Source organism: Habropoda laboriosa, unplaced genomic scaffold (assembly GCF_001263275.1).
Source record: "Habropoda laboriosa isolate 0110345459 unplaced genomic scaffold, ASM126327v1 scaffold89, whole genome shotgun sequence".
NCBI lineage: Eukaryota > Metazoa > Arthropoda > Insecta > Hymenoptera > Apidae > Habropoda > Habropoda laboriosa.
Genome location: NW_017100263.1, coordinates 1,649,497 through 1,661,292, shown reverse-complemented (window position 1 = coordinate 1,661,292; position 11,796 = coordinate 1,649,497). Strand labels below are relative to the sequence as shown.

Genomic DNA, 11,796 nt, shown 5'->3' with positions numbered 1-11,796 from the left:
CGACGAAGCTTCGTGTAATTATAAAATACGACTAAATAATAAGAGCTAAATGTTACGTTGCTCATTTTTCTTTAGATCAAGGATGGAATTCCTGATCAAATCTATCCAGAATGTTAATTAACACTTCGAAGTGCTTTAAATTTAATTACACTTATAAACGAAAGATGTCAATTAGATAGTTTTTCGTTGAAAAAGTGTGCACGAAATGAGCATTACTTCGTTACTAACTTCTACATTTGAAAATTCACAGCTCACCGGTTTGTCTGGTGTGAATCAGAAAAAGGATCTGTGAACACGTGTTCGCGGAGAAGGGGCGATGTCGATGTTTACCAAATTTCTCTTCTTAGTCCACACTATTTCTAAGAGTTTGCAAAGCTATGCTTTATCTAGAGGTCAATGAAACCACCTCACCGCCGTGGATAAAACGTCTAGGTATCTAGGATTTTAATAGCCCTCTCAACGAACGAGAAAAATCGTTCTGTTTCCGTGTTCTCCAATTTCAGACAGAATTCAATCACTTACCTCTGCAGTTTTTAAATTGGAATGTCCAGCAAATGAAATTGTTGCATCACGGGCACATAAAATTGTTTGATCGAATCGCACCACTAATTGTACGGCGAGCGTAAAGAGGAAAAGTTACGGCGGTTTTCTGTATTTCCGGTCGCGGTTAACGTAGCATCGTAATGCCGCGTCGTTGAAACTTGGCACGTTCTCTCCTCTCAAGATCTTACACGGCACTAGACCAGAGAATCGGTTATACCTATTCCATCGGACTGCACTGTGCCCCGTCAACCGACTGGACTGCTCTTATATACCAGGTGTCCGTGATCAACCGGCGCGAACACATCGTGCTGTAATGCGGTAGGACGCGATCTCCTAAAAGAATGGCGTGCCACCTGAAAGTGTAAGTTTCCCAGCTTACGGCTATTCCTTTTATTCGAGAGGCCGGGTCAGCTAAGATTTTTCATCGGAAAGGTTCGTGTTACAAAACTATCGCAATTAAGAACGCACGAAATTTATTTGGGACAATACCTTGCATGTAACGCGGCCAAACGTTCGACCGGCGTAGCATTTCAGTTAAGTAGTCCGTTACATCGTTTGAATTTACGGAAAAGATGCAAACATGATCGAAACGGTAGTAAATTCCACGTCATTTTGATGGAAATAATACGACCAAAGCGTCTCTTATGAGAAATAGCAGACGAGTAATAATAATTTGTGGAATTCGCTGTCTACCAATCCGAATGTTTGAACGAATTGAAATGAAAGTAACGGAAAAGTAACGTTTCATCAAAGAAATCCAATTTTAAGATAATGATGAAAGATATTCTTTCTCTCAAAGGATTCATACAGTTTCCTTTGAATAAATGAAACTTACATGAAACGAATTTTGACTTGTTTCTTTGTAAATGTAACTGTTATTTCACAGGTGAAACAGGTAAATTAAGAATTAAGATAAAGAACCGTGAACTTAATGTAGCACACATACACCACCGGCCAAATCTTTGGAACCACTGTGCATTGTAAGTTACACGAAAATTTCCGAGAAAAAGTTAGCAATTTTAAGAAACTCTTAACGAATTTTTTATCATTCAAATCAATGGAAATGAGGTAAAGTGCTATTGATCCCCACGACATCAATTTCAGATCCATAAAGAATTAGTAACAGATTCAATATCGATGTAAATTGGCAGGTGATTCCAAACTTCTGGCCGGTAGTGTATATGAAAGAAGAACAATTATTTTCTGATTACGAAACCAACAAATTAACAGTATATTTATAACGAATGACACAATCGATGAACAACTTATTTATTATTGCACAAATTATTGTAAATTTAATGTAGTGGCCTCAAGCTACTTTGAATAGAAACAGCTTTAATTCTTTAGGCGCTGACTTTTCCTACAAATGATGAGATGATTATTTTTTTTTTCGTCAGAAAACACGAATTCATTTTACATGACTCGCGAACGTATATAGGTACAGCTGGACGAAATTATGGTTCATATTCTAGTTGCCTGTTACACATAGCTGAAGTTCAACTAAATAGTAAATCAGTATTCCGTACAAGCTGTGATTAGTACATTCGCACTTGGCATTTGTAAGTTAACAACGCTCTTGGTTTTACTATGCTTCCTTCGAGATTATGTTATCACGATGACACTGTTTGAATTCATTACAAGCACATACTTGAATGTTTTATCTTAGTCTTGTATTACACGAAACACTTTCTGGCGCCACAGAATTTTGCCATTGACAATTAGCGAAATTTCTTCTTTCTGTGACAGGAACGAAAACAAATATCTGGATAAAAAAAAAAAAATGGATATCGTTAGATATCGATAGTTAAATATGAATCCTTGCTTTGACAGTTTTGAGACGAAAACTTTTTCAGACTTTTAATTCACAGTTCTTATGTTGTAAAGAAGGATCACAACTGGGAGTTTTCGCTTTCAATTTATAATTACTTATGATCTGCTATACAGGGTGTCCCGTAACTCTTCGGAGATCCGGAAATGGGGGATTGCTGGGGTGACACTGAACAACTTTTTCCTTTATCAAAATGTTGGTTGAAGCTTCGTTTTTGAATTATTAACGAAAAACACTGGCCAATCAGAGCGCGCGTAGAGCCCGCGCTCAGGGACGGCCGAACAGAGATTCACCCGCGCGCTATCGTGAACGTCGCATACGCGTGACTTCTCGGTTATTGATCGCTGTCAAAAAAATTTCACTTTGCACCGCTATTTTTATAAGGCTTAGAGAAATGGTTTTTTGTCGTCATTCCGACGTTTGTATAAATTTTTGAAAAAACTGCAATTAGTCGGAATCGCGAAGAAAATTGCGAAGGTCGTTTTTACAACTTTTATATCTGAGCTCGTAATGAAAATTTAAAAAATACGTTTTGTAGATCCATGTCAATTATACACAAGCTGAAAGTTTCATCGAAATCGGTTAATGTTGCTATGAGCTACAAACGGTTAAAGATTGTGAAAATCGCACTATTTCATGACTTTCGGCGTAAAACTGTAATAAATCTGCAGATTCTTACATCTTTCGATGCCTGTCGCTTGTTTCTCCATCCACCGATTTCGATGAAATTTTCAGCGTGTGTATAATTGATATAGATTTACAAAACGTATTTTTTTTTTTTCATGAATAACAAATAAGTCGTTTAATAACTGTGTTCGATACTTTTATTCGTTATCCGAAAAGAATAAAGTGTTTTATTACTTATGATTACAAAACGTATTTTTTTTTTTTCATGAATAACAAATAAGTCGTTTAATAACTGTGTTTGATATTTTTATTCGTTATCCGAAAAGAATAAAGTGTTTTATTACTTATTGAAAACTTACCTATTCGTTTACGAATTAATCTGCTTCGACGGAAGTGGGTCAGTGTGTCGATCCTGACTTTTCCAGGCAATCCGAAACAGCTGATGTTACGGCCGGGTCGGTGAACTCATATGATTGGCCCTCGTCAAACGTCGCCCGGCCTGCGGGGAAAGTGGGGGAAAAAACAGAAAACGTCTGTTGTTGTCGATGTCGATGTCTATTGTTTCTATCGTTTGGCGATACAGTGTTACACTGTTACACTGTTTTCACCTCAATTTATTAAGATATACATAAGTGTAATGGTAGGTATACAATTCGCCCGGAAAATACAACCGTTTTATACGTTAACTGGCCCTGCGGCAGCGGTTCGGCGGGTACGTCTCGACGGTTGGTAAAAGAAAAACTGAACTGTATAGGAAACCAATTACCATTTAAAATCAGTCTCTGTACAACCAGCGAAATTCGATTCTAGATTAAAGCTCTGTCTTATAAAACGCGTCCTTTGGCATATTAATACCCTTACCTAAACGGTATGCTTGTGTGACGGTATAAAACTTACGCCAGTGAGCACTTACAGAGTATTGAATCTACGGAATAAACCATATAGAAGTGCTCGCGCTCAGTCCGTCACAAAGTGGAGACGGTGTTCATCACATGTGTTTAAAGAACGTTGAAAAATTAACGGTGGAAGATTTGAAAGGACAGAATCGTTTCGATAACGAAAGAGAAACTTCTAAAGAGCTACTCGAAACAGTACTTATTTTTATCTTTTTGTTCAAATTTCACATTACTTTATAGTTATGAAGTAATAAGTTCCTTAGTTTTAGTTTGGTATAATCAGTCAAATTTAAATTATTATATTTTCGTGTACTATTAATATAGGTTTAATTAATTTTTCTTTAGTTTTTTCAGTTTTCTTTGTTTTTGTTTTAGTTTTTATTTTGTGTGCGCACGTATGTATGTGTGTATAATGTATGTTGTATTTGTAGTACACAATGGAATACACTTTTGAAGAACTTTCCGACATGCACCTGTGTCGTGATGAAGCAAACCGTGGTGCCGCAGTAGTCGGTAATGTCGTTTGCGGCGCCGAATGTCACTGTCTTCTTTCCCACGACTTGTACAAGGTAAGATGCCAGCCATGTGTCGTTGGTTTTGAGGACCACTGCATCCTCCGTGTCATGATATTTTCTACATTTACTGGTGTACAGATTGACCAACCAAAGCTGAAAGTTCAGGGAGGAGTTAGAGTCAGGAAGTTGAAAATGGGGGAGAATTTATGACGTTTTCACTGTTAATTAACCAATAGTCATCGAGTAAGGCTATCGCTTTTACTTTTCCACGAACAACAATAGGCGACGATCGCGTCTCGCGTGAGCAGTTGATAACAGATGAGCCATTTGTCAATTTTTGAGGTGCGAAAACGGTGGCTGCCGATTTATAACGGCATCCTTTTTTTAATTTCTGTCAGAAATTGTTGGGCTTTCTCAGCAATTTTTTAAAGCGCAGAAAACTATTCTTATCATTCTGGGATAAGAAAAAAATATTTACCTTTCATTTTTCTAAACCTTAAAAAATATTAATACATCCTTGAGGTTTCCTTACATTTCCTTTACAATAACAGTTTACTATATTTCAGTATTTTGAAGTGTTTAAGTATTTAAATGTTTGTCTTATATCCAAGTAGAAAGACACGGCGAACAGATAATTTTTTCACTTTCCTATTCACTTATCTGTACGCGACATTACCGACGGCTGGTTGAAAACCAGTTATCTATCTACATCAAACTTCCCCTCAAACAGACAGTCTATGACCGTAGAGTATGTAGTGGGGATGACGCGTCCGCCTGTTTTCCGCTCATTTGCACAGGCATGCGCGTTAAAATTTTCAGGTTAGCATGATCAACTTATAGTGATGTTTGCTCGGCTACAGGGATATTTTAAACATATTGGATTTTCGTCAGATCGTGCTAATTGCATGAGATAATTCCGCGGCGGATCCCCCACCATGAAGAAAACCCTTCACTTACTCTTGTGTCTAGTTACTGATGAGCCTAAGCTGAAGCGTGCTAGTTGCACGCGATCCTGCCAGTGGCACGAGTTGCAAGAGTGGTTTCACACAACCTTACAACCTTAGAGTGGTTCCAAGTTTTATAACAGCATAAATGTTTGACCAGTAGTTGCCGAACATATATTATTATTGACTATCGTATATTATTGACTTCGTATAAAAGACGCTGTTTCAATTCGGGTTCTCTCCTTATAAGATCCTGCCTAGATGGAAGGTAGTAGAGAAAACGCATCCTAAATCGATTTCATGTTAGCTCTTTCTAAACGATTATCTTATTGTGAGGTTGCCTCTTTTTCTTCACAGCCGTGTTGCCAACGAAAACGCAATCGTTTGTAGCGATAACCTGCTTACTATCATCTGTAATCAATACCTTCAAATGCTTCTAAAGGACCAAGGAGAGATGAAAAGAAACCGTATAAAAAGATATAATAAAGAAATGGCGAAAGAAATATATGAAGTTTGATAACAGTGCGGTGGCAACGCTGTATTGCCATATTTTTCAATGATTTAATTCTTAAAAAAATGTCTAATTTGCTAGTCAAAAATATTTGTTGACTTGTTTTTACTAATTCAAAAGTCTTCTAGATAAAATATTATTTTTGCATATTTAGAAAAATATCATTATATTCTCCAAAATTTAATCCATAGCATATTTCCTGTTTGGGTTTAGTTTGTAAATTAACAATATTGCGAATTATGGAATATCACCTTGTGCACCAATTCACATAAATAGTTGAAGTGGTTGTGGGTCTATGACTAGTCAACCACACCATCGCAAATAAATTTATTCAAACGAAACTTTGGGTTTCTTGAACTTGAACTGGTATTTTAGGCGTAGTGTAAAAAAGCGAATTTACGTAGTTTGTTAGGATTGAACAATTGACTATCGTGTTATTTAATTGCAATTCCTACCGTTCTCGTAGCGCTGTAACAGTATTCTATCCTGAATCAATAATGTCGCACGAGACACAAGAGGCTATGTAACTCCCGACTGTGTTACACTAATTTATATCGAGTGATAGATTTATTTTATACTTGGTCTGTGGTATCAAATGTATTGTACACCTTGCCTCTGTCATAAGTATGGAACGCGTTTGCGATTGTAAACTAGTTTCAATTTCAACCACTGTTAGTGTGGTAATCGTATTCAAAGCTGAATCGGTAACATTGGAAGTGACACGAAAGTGGTAATGAACTTGTAAGCCCTACGGTTGTACCTATATGTAATACAAAAATACGTTAGGTGTTAGGTTAAGCGTTCTAACAGAAATCTGAAAAAAAAGTAGCTTCACGAACTATATTTCTCATGTGCAAATAATTCCAAATAACAATTAAAGTGTTAGATATAAAAAATTGAGGTTAGTAGGAGTTGTAGCTTAATTTACGACGATAGAAGAATACAGTTAATTGGTAAAAAGGCAATTGACCTGTGGTAGACGGAGAGAGGTCACCATCCTTCGAACAGTCAGTGACTTCCGGCGAACTGTCTGCTTATGAATCACTTTGATATTTCTATATCAATGTTTTCATTTGTCTCTTTATTTGGATCGTTTTCAATTTTTTACGTACATAAGTGTGACGCCCAGTAATAGCTTTTTCATAAAGCACGCTTTAATTTTCAGCTGAATTCAGCTTTCGATTGTACAATTTTGTCATACAGACATTAACAAACTATTATTACGTATATTCTATCGTTGACATTCCCACATATTGGTTATTAGTATGTATAATATTAATTTGCACATGTAGAGACATGTATACATAATTGTAAACTTATTATTGTAACGAAACTTGGTTGCTTTTTTCGTGAAGTCATTGCAACGTATTTATTATAATATAATTCAGTATTCAACAAATTTAGTAGCCTAACATAATAGTCTCGATAATTCAAGTTTTATAAGCGTACACACATTCATTACTTTTATTTTTCGAAGACATCGTTATTGGAAATATTTAATTTAATTTTATTCAGATAGCAACATCAAAATCTTGAACGTTTCATTATGTCAACCACTCGAATATTCGTTATAGCTTTGGAAATAAAACTGTTTTGAAATTTTGCTAGACGATGACGTTTTCAGCATCATAAATTTATGCAAACGAACCGAATTCCAATATTTCTTCGCAAAACGGAAGTCGTAAGTATCGCAACGACATTAACTCGGAGATCATTTTGCTATAGGAAAGGTTACAATTCGGATCCTTGAAATTTTTTAAAACTATCGTAGTGTTCGATATATTCTCTATTTCACTGTGATGAAGAAATTTATAGAGGCCCATAGATCTGCTCTCTGTCTTCGTTAATTATTTACCAATTCGCTTCTCAGTCGCCACTCGATTGCCAAAGGGTTAATATTTAGTACTATGGAATTCTTTATTGTCGATCCTTATTCACAAACATCATTGTTAACCACATTTTTCCAATTATACGCTACTCCTGTTTCACATTACGTTAAAATACAATTCTCTATTTTATCTTATCTGGTATTTAACGTAGTAAGTAACATCGACGCTGTCATCGTTATGCTGAAACTTCTAGATGTGTGAATTCGGTGAACGTTATTTTCACGAGGGACATTAGTTTTATAATTGTCACAGTAGAACAGCGTCGGTTTAGCGCCGGAATTTGCCGTGGTTTCGATGCCGTATTTCCGGCAGAACACCCACTCGTTTTTTAGCATGATGAATTCATCGCAACACATATCTCTTGGCCTAACACAGTTTTATCTCGCGGGAAATGGCTGGTCGTTGGCCCACGTTATTCTCCTCAGATATTGATATTGGCACAGCCGTCCCTGTGTCGCGTGGTCATCCATAAAACGTTCGTTCACTTGTTTTTCTTAACACGATTATCAAGTAGCACGATTGTATATTTCACCTGATTGCGACTTAACGCGTCTGCTTTACAATTCATTGTTAAATGTTCGCTTCGTATCTGTAGAAAACTCTAGTTGTGATATTTTCATATTTTTATTCCTATTATTGTTAGCTTAAGTAGGTACGTAGAAAATAAGTACACACGATTTAGCGAGGATGAATTTTTCGTAAGAATTGAAGGCAGACGCTTCAACGGAATTCGGCTTCCGGAGAATTTACGACAGGAACTTAGTCTACGTGACGTTCCTAAAGATGTACGGGGGAACAAAGTCCATATATCCAGTAATGGCCGGTGACTGGAAGCCGCGTAACCATTGGGTGTCATTAAACTGATCATTGGAATGGGACAGAGAGTTTTAATAATCTCTTCATTCTTTTAATAATGAAAATATTATTCGCGATGAATTTAAGCTTCTGGTTACGTATACCATCGGACTTGTAGCACAGCGAGATTTAAGAAATATTCGCGTACAAACTATAATCGACAGAATTTATAAACTTGTACACCTTCCGTTGAATTCGAATTCGAATTTCTAGGATTCAAAATGCGTAGTACGTTTTGTCAGGAAAATATCGTGGCGATAGATGCGAGACCAATACTGTTATGGTAAGAAGAAGGCTGTTTTAGTTAATAAGTACATCGTTTAGCGGAAAATTATTTATTTTCTTTTAAATACAACGTGGTTGAATATGAAACACTTATTGAATTTATTTGTAATATTAACGTTTATTGAGTGTCGTAGACTGTTTCTTAAACCAAGAAGAGAACATTTCCTGACCACATTTTCCACGCGGCACTGTACTACAATTCAAATCAAGTCTTGTATTTTATTCACACTTTCATTTGCTTAATGCAAGATGTCTCAGAGCCAAGAAGCTTAACAAAATAATTGACGAATTCTGTAGTTTAATTTTTGTATTGTAACGTGGATTAGCTCATTTAATTACTGACATTTTACTCGTGTTGCAAATGTTGATAAAAAACCCTGCGACTTCGTCAGCATTGTTGAAAAGATTTTATTTCAATTAACGAATGAACGAACATTTAACAAGTTTTAACACATAATATGTATATCAGAGAATTTTTAAAAACTGTAAATAGCTTTACTGTATTATTAGACACTATTACTTTTATTAATCATAGAGGAAGTCTATGAAATCGCTAAAAGAAATTTTATTAAGTAATCTCAATGAACATTATTTAAACTTGTCTAGACAGCAATATTTTCGTAACTTTAAAAATACTTACCAAAGGTATATAGAAATTGGGTGTCCAGTAGTTTGCTCATTAAGAGAACAAATTTGAATTTTGACAAATTTTGTGGTGGTACACGAAAATCACACGCAACTTGGAACTGGTTTAAGAAGACGTATTACGAAATTATATTTGAAACTAACGATATCATAGTTGCAACTTAATGAATCAGTTTTGTAACCTATTTTGGGTTCCTTTTAATATCTGCAATTGAAAGAGATGCAAACTGAAAATAAAGAATTCTAAAGTTGTGTATCTTTTTGCTTTTAATTGTTTTCATATTTTAAATAATCGTATTGGCTTTACATTGAAATTTTACACAAAATTACAATTTTTATACGACTTTTCTTTCAGAATACGTCAAAAATGTTACTTCGAAAAATCGACGAATTTCAAATTCGATAGTCTAATTTCGAGAGTGAAACAAACTATAAACATAAAAGTACCTGTTTTTCTCTGCTTAACAAAAATCAGGAGATTAATAGATTGTAGAGTAAGTCGTATGTTTTGGCAATCAAAGAAACGCTGTGTCCTATTAACTATGGATTGTATTATTATTCGATTATCTATTTTTCCAGTATTACTTAATACGTGCACTACGTATAATTTGTGCTTCTCGAGTTTCGTAATATTGGACTGCAATATATTTATTAATTTCAAAACTGAACAATTTCAGGATCTTCTTTTCAATAGTTTTTAATTTCTCACTTGGATACAATATTTATCGATAAGACATTTCTTTAACTGAAATGTCCCGATAGAGATTTCTTGCAATCAAATTAAAATCTCTGTAAATAGGTAGCGAATTTTGGTACATTTACGCGACACTAATCACTTCTTGTACCGACTACAAAAGCTACAATAACCTTTACTCGCCATTTTCTACTTTTGAAATATATTCTGAAACCTGTAACGTGACCATATACTCTTTAATACGCTTTTAATACTTCTAAATACTTCAGTTTTTCTTAGACAATTGCACGCACTAAAATTTTCATTGTACATAACAAAAGTTCAGGTTTTCTTTCATTTTTAAAGAAATATTTCGTAAAAGGCACGCAATGGAAAATTTTAAACTAGATTTTTTATAGATTTCAAGTTTATCTCAATTCTACATTCGAACGATAAAAAATTCTCAAAGTCGCTGACTCTTTTCTGTAAATTTCTGTGTAAACTGCTATGCTCGATGATGCCAAACTTTTGGCCGGTAGTTTATGTATTCCATACTCATATCTCATTTACCACCTTTGTCACGTAGATTTTGTTCATGAAAACGTAACTTACTATCGTAAAAATTATATTCCTATAAGCTTATAAATTGTATCCTTCTAACCAATCCAACGTATTTAAAAAATAACGATAGAACGGATCTCACGAATCCGTAAAATCTAATACCTGCAATGTTCATAGATAAATGAGAATAATTGGGCGAGAAGGTAGCGTTGATACCCGTGGTTTAGTAGTCAGTTAAACCAATCTTTTTTTTTTATTATTTCATATGATACGATTCACAGTTCGCTGAGTGTATAAATAGGAACCGAAGCACTCGAAATATAGCGGATGCTTCCAGTTGAATGAATGAAAAGAAATGCAAATTTCAGTGGTCACTTATTCCAAACGTAATATAACAACACTTAAGGGAATCTAAACTATTTCTTTTAATATTATTTAATTATTTTATATCTATTATCAGTCCTGATGACTGAACTTTTTCAGCTGTTTATAATAAATGCCGAGTATCATTGTCTTTACTTGTTTTCTAGTACAATATCAAAAGGCACGTGAGCTATTTAATTCACAATTTTAAAGAGGTATTCTTCGAACGTTTCGTAAGCAATAGAATTTCTTAAAACGTGTTATGAATAAGCCTCTTTGTGTGCGACCGTAACTCGTTTCTTTCGAAAGCCGAAGATGTGCGTTATAATATTGTCGAACGGAAAGTCTTGAATGGTGTTTTGTGTAAAATATAAATATTTTGTTCATCAAGAAGAATAGAAGTTACAGTAGAGTAGCGTCAGAAATAGTTGGATTTGCGCATTTTTCACATTCGGACAATAGGAGTATACAAGAACAGTAAAGCAGGAATACATCTACCTACATCGTGTATAGGTCAATTAATAGATTTCGATACGTTTTGAGAATTTTTAAATTCCTACCAAACAAAGCTTGCGCCATCGAATCTCCATATCAACAAGATCAGATTCATCGAAAGTCTGGAAGATGAAAGAAATTTTTAATTTTACATATTATGAATCAT

The 11,796-nt window shown here is 34.9% G+C and overlaps 1 protein-coding gene across 1 annotated transcript in view; it reads right to left on the bottom strand.

Moving 5' to 3' along the window:
* LOC108573073 (beta-glucuronidase) overlaps positions 1–553 on the bottom strand; it is a 16,349-nt gene extending 15,796 nt beyond the window's left edge. Inside the window, exon 1 of the mRNA XM_017935438.1 lies at positions 523–553. The gene's annotated coding sequence lies outside the window, so the exon portion shown is untranslated. The remainder of the gene's footprint in view (positions 1–522) is intronic.
* Positions 554–11,796: the final 11,243 nt, after the last annotated feature.